Source organism: Schistocerca serialis, chromosome 9, assembly GCF_023864345.2.
Source record: "Schistocerca serialis cubense isolate TAMUIC-IGC-003099 chromosome 9, iqSchSeri2.2, whole genome shotgun sequence".
In the NCBI taxonomy this organism is placed as follows: domain Eukaryota; kingdom Metazoa; phylum Arthropoda; class Insecta; order Orthoptera; family Acrididae; genus Schistocerca; species Schistocerca serialis.
In genome coordinates this window covers 468,910,225-468,930,989 of record NC_064646.1, presented here as the reverse complement: position 1 = coordinate 468,930,989, position 20,765 = coordinate 468,910,225, and positions in this window count along the sequence as shown.

Here is a 20,765-nt window from a genome sequence, read left to right as displayed (position 1 = left end):
TAATGGACCGCAATTCAGATCTGCTGTTTGGTCACGCATGCTTCGGAATCATAAAATCAAACCTGTTTTTATTTCATTGTACTCACCACATTGTAACCCGTCTGAAAGGATTATGAAAGAAATCAATAAGCTCTGCAGACTTTATTGTCACAGAAAGCATCAGCATTGGGACAGATATTTACACCTATTTCAAAATGTGCTGAATTAAATGCCTCATGATTCCACTGCTTTACCACCTACTCTTGTACTGAAGAATGAAGAACCACCGAACAGAATCAGAGAGCTTGTACCTTTCCCAAATACACGTAAACTTCGACACAAGGACATAATTGATTTGGCTATTAAAAATATAAAATCTGCAGCAGACAAAAGGAGAAAACTTCACGGTAAAGCAAAAGCAAAGAAATTATACATTGGTCAGAAAGTTCTCATTAAAGCTCATTCATTATCACTTAAGAAGAAACACTTGAGTCACAAATTCTTTCTAGTTTACAATGGACCTTACAGAATCCGACGTATACCACATGATAATTGCGTTGAAGTTGAAACTCTGCATACTAGGAAGAGTCAAGGATTGCACCACATTTCACATGTAAAACCGCTTATTGAAAGATAATCTGCTTTTTAGCTTTGTCTTTGCCATATAACTTTTCATGTTACATTACTAGTATGCTTGTTGGACTTAGAAACTGTTAACATGCAACAATGTTTGAAGTTAAATATCCAGTCAAGAACCAAGAGAACTTATTGAAACAGAAATTACGAATGCATTGTTATAGTGAACAGACGTCACAGTGTTATTGTGTGTGTACATTCTTGCTTGTTAGTTGCACAATTACATAACGACTATAAGGCTTACATACTTACAACATATATTGATACTGCTAATGAGATTTTAATGCAACATTTTGGTTTACTTGAAAATACATTCTGGATTTAAAGTACTTTCTGTAAGATACCAGACGACACAGTGGTTAGTTTATGTGACAACTACACGGTTTTATCACGATGCTACTAATGAGTGACAATTTACAATGTTGCTTTTGCGGTGTTTCTGTTTTATATCTGCACAGTTTTTCTGCTTTATTCTGGAAAGTAAAACATGTTTTAGTAGTAACTTTTGTGGTATAGCAACTATGAGACCGCCTTTTTCATGGCACAACGATACGTTAGTGTACAGTACTTTCTTCATCACGCCAATAAGCATAATAACTACGGTATCTATACGCAAAGCATTTCACTTTTGTTTATCATGAGGTAAGTACATTGACTTCTGCAGAACTTAGCTTTCGGAGGACGATAACTACGACACTTCCACAGAGATTATGTTGCAACAAGGCGCACAGTTTAGCGCTACAGTACACGTATTTGAGTGATTAATTTTATACTTAAAACATTTATTTTTAAAGATTTTTGAATTACAAAGAAAGTTTTCCGTGATACATTTCATTCCATTGCTGTAATCTGTAACACCTGAGGGTATAATTACGTTAATCCTCAGGGGGTACATGCCTACTTTGTCTACCATGTGTTTGGCGAGCACAAGGTGCCCTTGCTTATACAACTTTACACATCGGTAGCATATTTCTCTAACACACAAATTACACAGCTATTTGATCATTTAACTGAGAGAGACAAATATTTATTTTACTACATCAGTGACAGATGTTTACGTAATTACATAATTGGATAACTTCACACTTATGAAATTGTATTTTGTCTGTACTTTGTGAAATGTTCTTATTTTTTTGGAACCATTGTGATATTACAAGAGCTTTGAATGATGTATTTGGTATGGGATCATGATTTTAAAGTACGTTTGAGGTAGATGACACTATTGAAATGAGCAGAGAATTTTTTTTAGGTTTTGAAATTATTGGAGGAAGCTACGACGATTTTGAGAGTTGGCTGAGGTGTTATGATGTTATTATTACGATGACTATGTGTATTATGCTGTTGCGGTATGTTTATGATCAATAAGCTGATGCTACATGAGTTATTTGAGTATGCTACGTATCTGTTATGATCAAATATTGAAGAAGTGTCGACGAATAAGGTAAGGAATAATGAGTAGTGGTTAGGGACTCTGGTCTGTGAAAAAGGTTGTTGGAAACCAAGAATCGTACTTTAAGAGTTATGAAATGTATGTAAATGCGTGAATGTATTACAATGCTGACGAAAATTTTTTGGACTCTGTTATATCAATAGGATTTTGTTTCCACAGATTTGTAATGCAAATTCTTGACCTGTGAAATATTTTTATATGAGACTGTCACTGTAGCGGAAACTGCTGTCGTAAATATTTCCGTAAGAAAGTTAAGTGACCACCTGCACGTAATGCATCGTGGGCAGCTGCGTGACAGTCACCTGGAAAAAAGCCATTAGTGTGTGCCTTTCAGAGGCACAGGTGGAAAAAGAAAGAGGCCATTATCCTCGCTATTGTCATTCCTTTGTAGAAAGCATCGCAAATACGACACGCTCAAACTTGAAAACATATGATAACACTATGAAGCTCTTAATTTATGATATTTACTAAAATGCCTAATGAAATGATGAGAAACATCTTACATATATTGTGTTTCTAGTTGAGAGATTACTCATTTTGTTTGATATCTAGTTTCTAACTGCACTGCAGCATTGGTTAAAATAAAATTTAATAGATGTACTAATATAGATATTTTATGCCTACAGATCCAGTAAATAACCATTTTATAATCTACTTAAAAAAAAACGAGGGAGCACAAAAAGACATTTCCCTTCACAGGAATTGCATACATAATTTTTGTCAATGACTGGGTAACTTATTTAGTAGTGTAAGTTAAGGTGATGCATCACCCTAGTGTTAAGATGTGACATAGGTATTAAACATGGCCATTTTTACTGTAATATTTTTTCTGCTTGAGCTTTGTTATGTTTAGATATAAGTTATTGCATTTGCTGCTGCTGTTTGCCAGGCATAATGTTACTGAATTTGACTTTGTATTACGCTGTTAAGCCAGTTTTACTACGGATTTATTTTTCTTGTTTGCTGCACAGTGCCTTATATTAGTTGTAATATTGCAATTGCTTTGCCAATTTGAATTTTTTGTCATTGATGTTTGTGTTAATTGTTTTGTGCTGCTGCATTGCCTCGTTCCTTAGTTTAGCAACTGAGCTCAGTATATTTAAGTTAGCTTAAGATGGGGTAGGCTATATAAAAGAATGAGTTGCGATGTATTGGAAGAAATGCATTGAGAAGTTATACGAAAAAAGTACAGAAAGCAGGTATAGATAGGAGTTTTTGGGACTAATGATGAACGAAGCGAGATCTTCAAGAAAAAAAAAGTTTTGTTTGCAAAATACTGCAGTACCAAATGTTACACTGAAAACAAACCCTGTCCTTTCACCCTGTGTTATTCTGCTATGTGTTTGTGTACTCTTGTATATTTGTGTTTTTCCTGTCTTTATGTGTTTAGCTAATAAAATTTATGTTGTAGAATTTTTCAAATACTATGTTATTTTCTTCGTAAAGATGTTTAGACATTATTTGTTCTGTTCTGTTTTAATGCTCATGTGTGACATTAATGTTTCGAAAACTATTCTCATTATTTTGTATGTTCACTTATGTCATAATTCCTGTAACACTGATGTATCTGTTTATTTCTATTCTTTTGTTAAGCCTGTTTTACTAAAAATGTTATCTGTATTATTATGTTTTTAATGATGTATTTTGTATTCTTATGTTATAAAATTGTAATTGATACCAGTTCATCATATTATTAACTTGTAAGTTACATTTCACTGCACACATTTCTGTTGGTCATAGTATATGGACAATATGTGAGAAGTAGGGACTGTTAGTGTTTGCACGTGTGTTAATAATTCAGCAAGGGACTGGATAACAGCATTGCTGGTTCGAAGGACAATTCCAGAAACTTTGTGAGTTCACAAGTGGTGGTTATGGACTTGCTATATTATCCGCAAGACTCTTCAATGGTGATTGTGCACCTGCACAGTCACAACAGATGGCTGCTGGCCATCTCTACAAGGACTACAGTGGGTCTGCATCTTTGATGACCCACCAATACCATTATTTCTACAAGGACTGCAGTGGGTCTGCACCTCTGGTGGTCCACCAATACCGTAATCTCTACCAGGACTACAGTGGGTCTGCTCTGTGATGACCTAACTACCAATATTCTTCAAAACGTCGAATGACTCTGCTGTGGGTTTGCTCTGTTGTGGCCCATTACCTGTCAGCATGTCAAGAGTCAGCACTGACTTTCCGTTGGAAGGACAACTTCAAGACTGCATGGAAATCCACTACTTCTGTGTGCATTGTCTTTTACTGCTCAGACTTTGAGAAAAGAAACGGCAGTTTTACTGTGATGAATGATCAGGACTGTCTTTATGGACTGTGAGAAAATTTTAGCATTTGACCAACATTGTATCAATAAGTGTGTGCATTTGATTTCTTTGTTATTGTAATTATGAAAATTTTTTTTCAAATTTGTATTGGCCGCTGCCCAAAACAATTTGTAAAATTTTTTGTGGGGAGCATGGGAGCTATGTATGTAGGCTGTTTATGTTTTCTTATTGGCAACGTTACGTAGCGCTCTGAATGAAAAATCACTGGCTGTGCTGTGTGCAGTCTGTGGCTAGTTTGCATTGTTGTCTGCCATTGTAGTGTTGGGCAGCGGCAGCTGGATGTGAACAGCGCGTAGCGTTGCGCAGTTGGAGGTGAGCCGCCAGCAGTGGTGGATGTGGGGAGAGAGATGGCGGAGTTTTGAAATTTGTAAGACTGGATGTCATGAACTGCTATATATATTATGACTATTAAGGTAAATACATCATTTGTTCTCTATCAAAATCTTTCATTTGCTAACTATGCCTATCAGTAGTTAGTGCCTTCAGTAGTTAGAATCTTTTATTTAGCTGGCAGTAGTGGCGCTCTCTATATTTTTTTTTGTGAGGTAAGTGATTTGTGAAAGGTATAGGTTAATGTTAGTCAGGGCCATTCTTTTGTAGGGATTATTGAAAGTCAGATTGCGTTGTGCTAAAAATATTGTGTCAGTTTAAGCACAGTCATGTATAATTTTTCTAAGGGGACGTTTCACTTTTATTTAGATCGAAGCGGAACGTCAGTTCAGCTTCTGTTAAAATGTTTCTTTGACTGCGCAATCGATGTATTAGCGTCCGCGCTAGATGCGCATCTTTACAGTTATGTAAATTATATAAAACAAATTACTTTCTAAGAATATGTCTCATCTCATAAGTTGATCATTTAATATACAGATAGATGAATGCCTTTCCAAGGGTACTCACTGCTTTCATACTACGGAAATCCCAATATTATTACATCGCTTCCCGCGTGAGGAGTAATGATTCTGAAAGATCATTACGACTCACGCGCAATCGTAATATTATTGGATTCACTTACTTAGAGAATGAAGTATTTAAAGATATTTCCTTGTAGGGAGCAAAAGAAACATAACATAAGGCATATAGAGGTATATACGTTTCACATTAAGTAGTCAAAACTGATCACAGTTACTTGATCATTAACAAACTTGGTAGTGGCTTGATGCCATCATAGCTGTTCAAGGATTTAACATAGGTTCCTTCTTGGGTATTCTCAGGAATTACTCTCATTCAATCAACAGAAACATTGAAATACGAACGTAGATACAAATACAAATCAAATACACATACACATATACATAAATATTGACAAGAAGAAAAGAAATTCGATTAGAGGAATTCGTTTGAAGTATTGGTGCATTTCCGCCAATTTTGAACAGAACATAAAACAAATCAGTCTTTCTCGTAGCGACGCCACTCTTCAATTTTCTAGTTGGGAGTATTTCTCATGAACTTGGGTGATTTTCACAAGGGAATTCTTTCATCACCTTTCACTTTTCACTGCACTAAAACTGGGGATCGCCTTTTCACATTCTGGTGGAAAACACTAGGAATTTCACTATGTGAAGGGGGAAGTGATATTTCTTGACTTGACGATCCATCGGGTCATGCCGGGAAACAGGAAAGTTGATGACTGGTTCAGTGACGAATGAGTCAGTTTGGTGGCTGTCTTAATCTCATTCCAATTCATGTTTCAGCACATGAAAATACAGAAAAAAATTCTGTATTAGGACTTGCTCATTAACTAGCATCTTAATCTAAGGGAATATAGAGTAAGAATTTAAGACAATAAAAATTTCTACATAGACTATGTACATATACATTATATATTATTCATGTTTTTTGTCTAGGTTTTATATTCTTTCGTTAGTAAATATTAGCAAAACATTTTTCGTCTTGTACAGGTCTTTCTTAAGCAATGTATTTAGCAATATTGCTGTAGCAATTTTCATAGTTAAGGAAAACTCATCATTAGTGTCCTTTTCATGTAGATATAGTAAAATCGTGCGTAGTTTATAAACGTTTTATTATTTTTATGTCCATTTTCATCTGAAATCTGGAGCATGCTCGCACCCGTTATGGAGAGGAGTGCTTATTGTTGAGTACGGGCCAGCGAGCAGTCATTGAATGTTGCAACAGTGCTTCACAGTCACGTGGTAACGAACTGGTGGTTTAACAGCGTTGGCAGTCCGCGTCCTGCACGAGGCAGATAGTTCAGTGGCTACCAACCTTTTTTTTTTTTTTAAACTTGTGCATTTGGTGAATCGTGGGTACTGGAGCAGCTCGTCAAGTCGACGTGGTCAACCTGGATGGTAAATTGACTGCACCAGCGACGAAGAACAGTCATCGATGAAAATGACTACTGTCACCTTGCATGGGGGCTTAATCAAATATGATTGAAAATACTTTTTATTTTTCGTAGCTGTATGTCCGATTACGCTGTTTCGTAATCGGTTGGCCCTGACTAGTATTATTACGCTATCTGACTGCAAAGAACAAAAACAAAGAATGAAATGAAATTTTTCGTAAACACAGTTAATTAATTAAGTCCCCAGCAACTATAAAACCTACAAAACCAAAGCACAAATGTAATTGTTCTGTGTGTGGGAGTGTGACTCAACGTATACATCTGGCACGGTTCTTCTTCAACAAGACAAGAAATTTCAAATACCATTTACACTGACGTGATAAATGAAAATTACAAATACTATAATTGCGTAAGGAAAGCAGAATTAAACTCTAATACAAGAACACACGCCAGATGCTTTGTTGACTGAACCTGTAATAACGCGTTATTTAGGACATTGAAATAAAAAAGAAACGGAGTTAGTTACCTCATTTATATTGATGAAAATCACTCTAATCCTTACATTATATCTCACACCGACTCTCTACTATCACATCTCAACCAGAACTCTCCAATATCACATCTCAGCAAGCACTGCCTACTAGCACATCTCAACAAACACTCTCTGCTACAAGTTCTTAACAGGCACTCACTACTCCGAGCTCTGGACAAGCACTGACTACTACGAGCTCTCGACAAGCACTGTGGAGGCGGCTTAATAATACTCTTTGGCGCAGTGGCTCAGTGTAGCCACCTTTCAACCTATTGCAGTGAGTACAATAGCTTGTCTATCCTTTGACTGATAGTCACTGTATCGTCGTTGCAACGTGAGAATACTTGTAATGCTACTTCACACGCGGAACATCACACGTGTCCATAAGTTTATTACAGTTTTCATTCATGCAAGAGATAACTAGTTTTTCGTGTCCATACATGTGACAGATTACAATTTCACACGCACCAATATATACATATACATATATACGTGTCCATCATTTTGTCACTAAGTGAGTCACACGGAGCAATCCGTACGTGTCCATATAGGTGTCTTTATACTACAGAGTAGCACAGGTAATGCTGAAATTACTTGCCATAAAAGGATCATTTACAAAATATATATAGTTTTTTTTATTATTACTGTCCAAGACGTAACGAAAAACGTGTTTGCTATTCTCAATGGTGCTTCCGAAGCACGTTATATTTTATATGTATTTTAAATCTAACTTTTCCTTTTCTTATTGTTCTTTAACAGCCTCTTTTTTTAGTTTCTTTGTTCATTTACTCGGTTACATCAATAATCAGTAAAATATACCCTCATGGCGTGCCGAACAGCTCACGTTCAAAACTTCATCTAACAGAAATCGGGAAAATTATTCCTGTTTCCTAGGATGCTTTTGCTCACAGCAAATCACGTTTCGGTAAGTAGCTGCAGATACGCATTAAGCATCGACCCACGATCGTCAATACACACAATATACACACGTCAAGTATTTTGAACAAATTTCCAAATATCTATCCCTACCGGGTAGGGCAAAAAGGTAAGAATGCTAAAGAAGAAAACTACAATAGGATAGTGCAAGGAAATGAAAGATACGAAAATAGATAATAGGTGAAATAATCAGCTGAGCAAATTCATTCTTCGGTTCCACCGTTTTTAGTGTCATCCACGTGGCATAACTTGACTTCAGTATTAAGATGTCACACAAATCCGCTTCCAAAGTATCTTCAAATATATCTCAAAACCACGCCATGCTGACATAGCAGAAGAACATAAGCAGATTATCTCAGTCCTCAACTAGGTATCTTAGTGGTTTCGGTATGATACTCGAGTCATAGGAATAGTCTCTATAAGTTTCTCCAATACAGGACCTAATTATCATTATAAATGCATATTTCTTGACTGGTTGACTCATGTTGTTGTTGTGGTCTTCAGTCCTGAGACTGGTTTGATGCAGCTCTCCATGCTACTCTATCCTGTGCAAGCTTCTTGATCTCCCAGTACCTACTGCAACCTACATCCTTCTGAATCTGCTTAGTGTATTCATCTCTTGGTCCCCCTCTACGATTTTTACCCTCCACGCTGCCCTCCAATACTAAATTTGTGATTCCTTGATGCCTCAAAACGTGTCCTGGCAACCGATCCCTTCTTCTAGTCAAGTTGTGCCACAAACTTCTCTTCTCCCCAATCCTATTCAATACCTCCTCATCAGTTACGTGATCTACCCACCTTATCTTCAGCATTCTTCTGTAGCACCACATTTCGAAAGCTTCTACTCTCTTCTTGTCCAAACTAGTTATCGTCCATGTTGCACGTCCATACATGGCTACACTCCATACAAATACTTTCAGGAACGACTTCCTGACACTTAAATCTATACTCGATGTTAACAAATTTCTCACCTTCAGAAACGCTTTCCTTGCCATTGCCAGTCTACATTTTATATCCTCTCTACTTCGACCATCATCAGTTATTTTACTCCCTAAATAGCAAAACTCCTTTACTACTTTAAGTGTCTCATCTCCTAATATAATTCCCTCAGCATCGCCAGATTTAATTTGACTACATTCCATTATCCTCGTTTTGCTTTTGTTGATGTTCATCTTATATCCTCCTTTCAAGACACTGTCCATTCCATTCAACTGCTCTTCCAAGTCCTTTGCTGTCTCTGACAGAATTACAATGTCATCGGCGAACCTCAAAGTTTTCTTCTCCATGAATTTTCATACCTACGCCGAATTTTTCTTTTGTTTCCTTTACTGCTTGCTCAATATACAGATTGAATAACATCGGGGAGAGGCTACAACCCTGTCTCACTCCTTTCCCAACCACTGCTTCCGTTTCATGCCCCTCGACTCTTATAACTGCCATCTGGTTTCTGTACAAATTGTAAATAGCCTTTCGCTCCCTGTATTTTACCCCTGCCACCTTCAGAATGTGAAAGAGAGTATTCCAGTTAACATTGTCAAAAGCTTTATCTAAGTCTACAAATGCTAGAAACGTAGGTTTGCCTTTTCTTAATCTTTCTTCTAAGATAAGTCGTAAGGTTAGTATTGCCTCACGTGTTCCAACATTTCTACGGAATCCAAACTGATCTTCCCCGAGGTCCACTCCTACCAGTTTTTCCATTCGTCTGTAAAGAATTCGCGTTAGTATTTTGCAGCTGTGACTTATTAAACTGATAGTTCGGTAATTTTCACAACTGTCAACACCTGCTTTCTTTGGGATTGGAATTATTATATTCTTCTTGAAGTCTGAGGGTATTTCGCCTGTCTCATACATCTTGCTCACCAGATGGTAGAGTTTTGTCATGACTGGCTCTCCCAAGGCCATCAGTAGTTCTAATGGAATGTTGTCTACTCCCGGGGCCTTGTTTCAACTCAAGTCTTTCAGTGCTCCATCAAACTCTTCACGCAGTATCTTATCTCCCATTTCGTCTTCATGGGGGAAAGAAATACAGTTGAAGAAGAATGGGTAGCTTTGAGGGATGAAGTAGCGAAGGCAGCAGAGGATCAAGTAGGTAAAAAGACTAGGGCTAGTAGAAATCCTTGGGTAACAGAAGAAATATTGAATTTAATTGATGAAAGGAGAAAATATAAAAATGCAGTAAATGAAGCAGGCAAAAAGGAATACAAACGTCTCAAAAATGAGATCGACAGGAAGTGCAAAATGGCTAAGCAGGGATGGCTGGAGGACAAATGTAAGGATGTAGAGGCCTATCTCACTAGGGGCAAGATAGATACTGCCTACAGGAAAATTAAAGAGACCTTTGGAGAAAAGAGGGTCACTTGTATGAATATCAAGAGCTCAGATGGAAACCCAGTTCTAAGCAAAGAAGGGAAAGCAGAATGGTGGAAGGAGTATATAGAGGGTTTATACAAGGGCGATGTACTTGAGGACAATATTATCGAAACGGAAGAGGATGTAGATGAAGATGAAATGGGAAATATGATACTGCGTGAAGAGTTTGACAGAGCACTGAAAGACCTGAGTCGAAACAAGGCCCCCGGAGTAGACAACATTCCATTAGAACTACTGACGGCCTTGGGAGAGCCAGTCCTGACAAAACTCTACCATCTGGTGAGCAAGATGTATGAGACCGGCGAAATACCCTCAGACTTCAAGAAGAATATAATAATTCCAATCCCAAGGAAAGCAGGTGTTGACAGATGTGAAAATTACCGAACTATCAGTTTAATAAGTCACAGCTGCAAAATACTAACTCGAATTCTTTACAGACGAATGGAAAAACTAGTAGAAGCCAACCTCGGGGAAGATCAGTTTGGATTCCGTAGAAACACTGGAACACGTGAGGCAATACTGACCTTGCGACTTATCTTAGAAGAAAGATTAAGAAAAGCAAACCTACGTTTCTAGCATTTGTAGACTTAGAGAAAGCTTTTGACAATGTTGACTTGAATACTCTCTTTCAAATTCTAAAGGTGGCAGGGGTAAAATAGAGGGAACGAAAGGCTATTTACAATTTGTACAGAAACCAGATGGCAGTTATAAGAGTCGAGGGACGTGAAAGGGAAGCAGTGGTTGGGAAGGGAGTAAGACAGGGTTGTAGCCTCTCCCCGATGTTGTTCAATCTGTATATTGAGCAAGCAGTAAAGGAAACAAAAGAAAAATTCGGAGTAGGTATTAAAATTCATGGAGAAGAAATAAAAACTTTGAGGTTCGCCGATGACATTGTAATTCTGTCATAGGTAGCAAAGGACTTGGAAGAGCAGTTGAATGGAATGGACAGTGTCTTGAAAGGAGGATATAAGATGAACATCAACAAAAGCAAAACAAGGATAATGGAATGTAGTCTAATTAAGTCGGGTGATGCTGAGAGAATTAGATTAGGAAAGGAGACACTTAAAGTAGTAAAGGAGTTTTGCTATTTGGGGAGCAAAATAACTGATGATGGTCGAAGTAGAGAGGATATAAAATGTAGACTGGCAATGGCAAGGAAAGCGTTTCTGAAGGTGAGAAATTTGTTAACATCGAGTATAGATTTAAGTGTCAGGAAGTCATTTCTGAAAGTATTTGTATGGAAGTGAAACATGGACGATAACTAGTTTGGACAAGAAGAGAATAGAAGCTTTCGAAACGTGGTGCTACAGAAGAATGCTGAAGATTAGATGGGTAGATCACATAACTAATGATGAAGTATTGAATAGGATTGGGGAGAAGAGAAGTTTGTGGCACAACTTGACCAGAAGAAGGGATCGGTTGGTAGGACATGTTCTGAGGCATCAAGGGATCACCAATTTAGTATTGGAGGGCAGCGTGGAGGGTAAAAATCGTAGAGGGAGACCAAGAGATGAATACATTAAGCAGATTCAGAAGGATGTAGGTTGCAGTAGGTACTGGGAGATGAAAAATGTTGCACAGGATAGAGTAGCATGGAGAGCTGCATCAAACCAGTCTCAAGACTGAAGACCACAACAACAACAACCCTGTAGTCACCTAACCAAAAGTCTTGTTCCTCCTGCCACCGAACTTCACTAATTCCCACTATATCTAACTTTAACCTATCCATTTCCCTTTTTAAATTTTCTAACCTACCTGCCCGATAAGTGATCTGACATTCCACGTTCCGATCCGTAGAACGCCAGTTTTCTTTCTCCTGATAACGACGTCCTCTTGAGTAGTCCCCGCCCGGAGATCCGAATGGGGGACTATTTTACCTCCGGAATATTTTACCCAAGGGGACGCCATCATCATTTAATCATACAGTAAAGCTGCATGTCCTCGGGTAAAATTATGGCTGTAGTTTCCCCTTGCTTTCAGCCGTTCGCAGTACCAGCACAGCAAGGCCGTTTTGGTTAATGTTACAAGGCCAGATCAGTCAATCATCCAGACTGTTGCCCCTGCAACTACTGAGAAGGCTGCTGCCCCTGTTCAGGAACCACATGTTTGTCTGGCCTCTCAACAGATACCCATCCGTTGTGGTTGCACCTACGGTACGCCTATCTGTATCGCTGAGGCATGCAAGCCTCCCCACCAACGGCAAGGTCCATGGTTCATGGGGGGGGGGGGGGGTTGACTCATAGTAATAAATAAATTAAAGTTGCTCTCCAGTTGCGAGTACCATTATTCATTTCTTTGTACATTAACTACAGATTACAATGTATCAGTTTTGCATCGTACATGGTTCTAGCGACTTAAAATATCAATCCTTTGAAAGCTTAACTTAGGTTATTACTTCACATATACGGACATTCTGGTCTGAATGAGGGCTTTAAAGAAAACCTTTAGTACTTGGTAAAAAAGGAGATTTGCCGTAACTTAAAACTAAAGCAGCAGGTGACACTTTGGCACATCCCTTACTCAATTCAACGACTGCGGCCCTCTATTGCTCAAGAAACTTAAAACTACCTTAAAACTACGGCAAATCGTATTTTCCAAATACGTAGAGTACATTCTTCTATCACTTAATATCCTTCAAGCTCCGTCATTACTTTGTGTCCACCTCACTCAAATGATTACGTCACCTGCAGAATACATGTACATGCTGTTGACTCACATACTTTCTAAACAGATCACACTCTTGTTTCAAGTTGCAGCTTAACATAATAAATGATATTTTTTTAAATTTTTTTCATGGTACTTCTTTAGGTCTACATGGTGGTAAAGTCCTTTTATTCATCCACTAACTGGACCTGCCAACACGTAACAACCAATATGTGGCTTCCTGACTATAACAAACGGTCCTTCGTATAAGTGTTGCCACTTACGATTTTTACGTAAGATGAGAGATGGTTTGAAGTGTGTCCTCAGAAGAACACGCTCGTTCAGGCGATACGACAGAACTTTATTGACATGCTTGTCAAATGCCTTTTTTCTTAAATTGACATGAGTTGTGAGAGAGATTAGGGCTTGTCTTAACTTATTATCTAGGTTGACTTCTGGATCTTGTATCTTGGGGATAGGATCAGTCCATTCATTGCTTTCCTTTTGCCTGAAGATTAGTTCTGAAGGCGTGAAACCGGTCGAAGCGTGCGGAAGTTTATTTACAATCTTTTCAAGTGGAGTAACGAAATCGACCCACTGTGTTTGCTGGTTCGGTACATAGGTGCGAATAAAATGATTAAATTCTCTGAAGACTCGTTCTGTCGGGTTACTTTGCGGTCTAAATCTTGAGATTAGAATCTGTCTAATACCATTATTGGCAAGAAACTGTCTCCACGCTTGTCCAACGAAGTTTGAAGCATTATCAGACAACATGGTTTCCGGCTTACCAAAACGAGGAAAATAATCCTTTTCTATTCGTCTTATTAAAGATTTTGCACTGGAAGACTTCATCGCGTATAAACGCACGTGCTTAGTGAAGAGGTCTAGCAAAACAACAAGGTACTTAGCACCTCCTCTTCCTCTCGGAAGTGGACCTGCATAGTCGAGACTGACTATTTGGTTAGGACGCTGAGTGTAGATAGGATTCAAAGGTATGACATTCGAAAGATTGAAGGGATTTGCCTTCTGACAGATTAAACAAGTGCTTAGCAGTTTATGAATTCTCTTATGTAGATTGTGTACATAGCAATAGGCAGAAATCTTTCTTTTACACTTCTCGGGGCCATAATGTCCCCAGGATAGGTGAGTGTACCATATGAGGTATTCAACGTACTCCTCAGGAATACAAACATGCCACTGCTCCGTCAACATAGATGTACGATGAAATAAAACACCATTGTGTGATTTATAAAATTTCGACAAACGATGATTGGGGTTGTCTTGTAGATGCTGTTTGACTCTCTTCCATTTACGGTCACTTTCTTGCAGAGCACCCATCTGTCGGCAAAGACGTAGAAAATAACTACGATTCAAGGGATCTTTCATAAGGAGTATCTTGTGATTGGAAATCTGTTCTACAAGTTCCGTAGGCTCCGGCATACCTTCCGGCATGCGTGACAGTGCATCTGCAACGATGTTGTTCTTGCCTCTCATGTAAACAATTTCGAAATTGTACTCCTGTAGAAATAGGCACCAGCGAGTAAGCCTCGGATGACAGAGCTCACACGAAAGGAGAAAGCTAAGAGCTTGATGGTCGGAATACACTTTGATCGGATGGCCATAAATGTAATAATTAAAACGGCGGAACGCCCATACAACTGTCAATCCTTCTAACTCTGTAACAGAGTACGATCTCTCGCACTCCGCCAGCCCACGACTGGCGAAACTAACTATCCTAATCTCATCTTTATCTCCAGTTTTCTTTAGCTGGAACAAACAAGCGCCCAAGCCTTGAAATGAGGCGTCACAAGAAATGCAGAATTCTGAGTTCATATCCGGATGACTGAGGATATTTCTGTTCAGAAGAGCTTGTTTGATTTTATCAAAGGCTTGCTGACATTCAGAGGTCCATACCCAATGAACTTTTTTCTTTGATAGATTGTGCAACTCTGGACTGTTCATGGATTGATTTGGTATAAAGCGACGAAAGAAAGACGTCTAGAAACCCTTTTAATTGTCTTTTGGTGCAGGGCACAGGGAAGTTCCTTATAGCAGACAGTTTGTTAGGATCGGGAGAGATTCCCTCAGAAGAGATAAAATGACCAAGGAATTTTACTTCTTTTTTTACAAACTTTGATTTCTGTAAATTGGTAGTAACGCCAAAGTTCGCAAACCTCACGAAGATTTTCCGAATGAAGTCAAGATGTTCCTCCCATGAAGTCGAGGCTACTAAGATATCATCGACATAGACAGTTATTTTGTCCAGTAAATCATGACCTAAGACAGGGTCAAGTGCGGCAATAAAGACACCTGAACTAATATTCAAGCCAAAGGGTACGACACGAAATTGATATGACCGACCCGCAAAGATAAAGGCCGTGTACTTCCTTGAAGAGGGCGACAGCTTCACCTGCCAATAGCTACTTCGAAGGTCGACGGAGGTTAGAAATTTGATACCATAAAACCTTTGCATTTGCTCCTCCATTGCTTCCAGTCGGGTACACACAGGAACAATAATTTTGTTGATGTTCCTAGCGTCTAGAACAAGCCTAACACTTACGTCCTGTTTAAATATAGACAATAATGGGCTCGAATATGGAGAGTCAGAGGGCTCAATTATTTTCCAGTTTAACGTTTTGCGGATTTCCTGTCGTACTGTTTCCTTGCGGGATTGCGGAACTGCATAGGTGGCTTTACAATAGGTGCTGTGGGGCTTAACCTTCATGTCGCATACGTAGTTGGCTATGATTCCCGGTTTCTTAGAAAACACATTGATAAATTGTGTCAATAGGTGGTATAGTTCCTTTCTTTGCCGGTCACCTAATCCGTCAGATTCATTAGCCTTCGTCAGTAATTCTTCATGTGTCGGTAATAAGTCAAAGTCTTCGTCCGCATCTCCTGACTCGTCTAAATAATTGAAATATTGTTGCCGAGATGTGAGCTTGCGGAGCTTTACTTTATGTTCTTGGCTGGACAACTTAACTTTGGTCCTCATAAGTCGAATTACTACACTCTTATCACTGCATCTGAGAGTACACGTACCTTCATACAAATCTATGATGACACGATTCTTACGTAGAAACTCCATTCCTAGGAGGCAAGGTACTGACAGATTTTTAACAACTAGAAAAGTACATGGTACGGTGTCTGATGCAAATATCACTGGTACATGAATCTGTAGCGTCACTTTTGAACTAGAGAGCGTACAGCTTCGGATACGGTACACCCTTCTACTGGCAATGACAGAACTTTTGCTACAGAACACACTTTCTTATATACACATAAAGACAAAACATTGATATTGGCACCAGTATCTATTATAGCGACAAGTGGTGCATCATGAATATGAGTTATAGTGGATGCTTGAACCTGGTTTTCCCATAAATCCTGACCATTCAAAACGTCATTCTCTTTCAGCAAGTGATCTCGTAAGTCACAGTCATTGTCATATCGTATAAGGTTGATTTGCCCTCTAATGTTCCGCAGCTTTCCCAAGGAGGCAATAAAAAGAAGCTGCTTTTAGTTTTCCGCATGTTCATTAGATTGAATTTCGCTCACAATTACTTTTGAAGTACCCGGCGGTACGCTCGGTACGAAGTTTGCTTCCGTATTCCACCTAAGTTGCGAGCTATTTGCCGGAATTTCAGTCGAGATGGTGTGTGTTGGCGGGTTTGCTCGGGCATAATAGATGCGAGAATTTTGAGGTTCATGATTTTGACTTTGATAGTTAGTAAAAGGTGGAGGACTATTCCTAAAGTTTGGAGCATACCGTTGTTTGTATTGCTTGGAAGGATCTGGAGCATTTCTCCCTTGAGAACAGTGCTGGAATCTAGGCTGGTTACCATACTGCTGTCGACTGTTGGTGTTAATCCAACGTCCTTTTCCACTGAAATTATTATTATTTTGGCGATCGTTATTGTAGTGATAGCGATCATTGTAATTAACTGGTGAATTACCGTATTGCTGTTGTGTTGTCTGGTATATGGGGTGGTACCTGTTTTGATTCTGGAATTTATGTTTCTGCTTCCCGTTATGGCGATAGTAGTTGTTATTATCACACGGAACGTCGTGTTCTTTACTGTTGTTGGGTTGGTATGACATACCTGAGTCTGCGCCTACGCCCTGCGGCTGTGTAGTGTGCGGGCCAAGATTACAATTACTCCGCGCACTTGCACGCACGTCTTCTTGAATCATGTCAAGGTTGTCAAGTACTGACAGAAAACCCTCTGTGTCGTCGTCACTGACATTTACTAACTTCTCCCTGATTGATACCGGTAGCTTTGACTTAAGGATCATAATTACGTCCTTCGTGGAAATGGACGTGTCCCAATATTGTATTTTTCGCAGGTATTTCTCGAAGTACCTACGGAGACCAGCACTTCTCGTGTTAAACGGTTCAGCATTATATACTTCCTTTCTAAGGCGTTGTTGTATACCGAACTCCAGAATTTGTTCAGAAATTGCTTTTCGAAGTCAGCGTAATTACTACATCTGTCAATTACTTCTGTTCCCCAGACAGAACCCTCTCCTTGAATGTAACCTACTATAAAGCGCATACGTTGCTTGTCATCCCAGCTCTCAGGAAAAACACCATTAAATGACTTCAGAAAAACCATTGGTTGGATGTTGCGTTTCTCTGGCAGAAAAGGCTGAATACCCTGCGCTTGAGAACGCTTTCTTCTTTCATGAGCTCGACAAGAGTAACTTGATCATTCTGGTTGCGTACTAACGGATTCTTACTGCTGTGACCATGTACAAGTGGAGAGAATTTTACACGAGACACGGGATTATTATTGTATACATGTTCTGAAGAAAGCAAGTGTGAATACTCACTTCCATTGTCATTAGGAAAATCATTGACTTGTTGTTTCAACTGCTCGATTTCCTCAGTGAGGTGTCGTTTCCACTCGGGAAGATCTCGGTGAAAAACTCTACGAATCTCTCCTAATTCAGTGAGAATCGTATCTCCTGATGTACCTGGAGCAGCTAAAACTTCAACTGTGGCTGACTTAACGGCTTCTTTCAAGTCGTGTTGAACCATGTTTTCTATGTACTGCTCCTTAGTCTCGACCCATTCTACAAATTCTTTTCCTATCGTGTAACGTACTTTTGCTGCAGCATCATTCACCCTCTCTTCAATGTTAATGTCGGATAGCGCCTGTGTTAGGTCATTGACCTGGCCTTGCAGAGTGACGACATGGTCTGCAAGCTTGTTTACTTTAGCTCCGACCTCAGCGGACTTTTTTGAAACTTCCGTTGTAACTGCCTGGCAACTTTCGACTTGTACTTTGATGTCTTTGTGCACGTTACCTACTGTGCTCTCACATGCATCTACCTTCTGCAGAATACCTTCTATCCTTTCATTAACTGTAGTACTTAATTCCGAGATATATTCCACCGTGACTGTCCTTATTCTTGCCTCTAAGTTGGCATCAATATTATCTAACCTATTTCTCATTGTACCAATCATGGTATTTAGGTCAAACCATTTTCGCTCTGTCTCCCGTTCCTTTTCCCTTTCTTTTTGTTCTCTTTCTTGTCTATCTCGTTGTTTTTGTAATTTATAAGCTTCCCTTTCCCGTTTGTCCCGTTCTCTATCACGTTGTTCTTGTAGTTTATAAGCTTCCCTTTCCAGTTTCTCCTGTTCTCTTTCTTGAAAAAAAATTCTCATCATTTCAACCACCGCATTTTCTCCCGCTTGCTGTGACGATGATTGCTGTGACGGTACGTCACGCACACCATCATCGTCTGCCGTCGTCTCCATTCGCGAATCGGGTCTGCCTGTTCCCGTTCGCGGACGTAGTGGGTATGACTTGACAACTGTGTCATCACCGTCATCCACACTGTTTGTCGGCTTTCCTTTGTCATCTGCCATGTTTATTTTCAAGTTTGTGACGTAACTGCTCAAAGAAATATTTCGCGGCACGCCGATCGTCAACTCTCAGATGCGCGCGCTGATAGTCAAATAGGTGACAATTGCAGAGCTATACCGGGTAGAAGACAAGTTGGCACCTAACTTTGAAAATAAGTGACGAACACCTAAAGACACTGAATCCAGCTATTATGCCATCCATCTTGTGTTCTTAACCGTAGCAACAATTAAGGTGCTGATAATACTAACAAATAAACTTTGCATGAAGAGATGATCAGAAATGAATTCTAACTACGTAAATAAGCAACTCTGCAAGGAAATAACGGCGATAGGATAAAATGAAGCAGTAAGGAAAGAAATACCGGAAATCAGGAAATCAGTTTTTTTATACAAGACGAGAGATTTTATGCGTGATGAAAACCGTACTTACACCAGTCGTTTTGCGCACAGCTGTTTTTTTTTTTTTTTTTTTTTTTTTTTTTACTTCCACGGTTTTGTTCAGTACTTCCTTTACTGCTTCCCGATGTCAACCGGATGATCTCATGAAACAATAACAGAACAGAAAAAAAAATTTTTTTAATCAGGTCCCTGTTCGGGCGCCACATCTAGTATGATAAAAAAATTATTAGGTTAAATATATTTCAATTCTTTCAATTTAAATCTGTGTTTCATACTAGAATGTCGTGTTCCCAGATTGGCACAGCTTTGCCACAGGAGACAAGAACGCGGTCGAAGACGTCCGTCTTCTGGTCGGCTCCTGATCGTTGTCAGAAGGAGGCTAGTTTTTGATTACGCAAAGACTTCTATTATTTGGAAAAGAACAACCCGGATTTCTTTACATAATCAGCATGAATTTTATGATTACCTGAGGGACCTTTAACAATGAACAGTAAAAAAAAATTGCATTTGCAAATGAAATCACTAATAAATGGGGCAGCTATGAGTTGTATAGAAGACAAGGAGCGGCCTTCTGTCTACGACCAGGATGTCGCAGTATTCTCTGCAGTAGTAAAGGCTGTTTGACATTTATAAAAATAATATGGCATGGAGGTTAAAAAAGTATAAAGGAAAAGAACAGAATAAGAAATCTGGTAAACACTAAATATATTCAAACAATTCTCAATAGCAAATTAGGGCTTATTTATAAACAATATAACTTACATAAGTACTTTGCTAACTGTATGGTGCGATCAGATTTCAGCCTGCCCTGTGCTGTCTCCTTTGTATACGTTTTTGTCACAAATTACAGTCATTACTTTTCTCCTTCGTTAAAGACAATTACTGCACCGTTCAACACCTTCATAACAATAACTTGAAGACTTACAGTTTCGAACATAAATTACTCCAATTTTAATAATTAATAATGTTGCCTGCACGCTGGCGAGACCGCTCACTAATATAGCTTAAAGTCGAACTTCTTTTACGTTTTCACACTACAAGCAGAAGTAGTACATTAAAATCTGAAGATTTACAAAAGATTTTTTTTTACTGTCATCTTTTATTTAGATCGAAGCGGAACGGCAGTTCAGCTTCTGTTAACATGTTTCTTTGACTGCACAAACGATGTATTAGCCTCCGCGCTAGATGCGCATCTTTACAGTTACGTAAATTATATAAAACAATTGTCTTTCAAAGAATGGGTCTCACCTCATAGGTTGATCATTGTATTCAATCCCGATGCAATTTCTGAAGCTCCAAGGGTT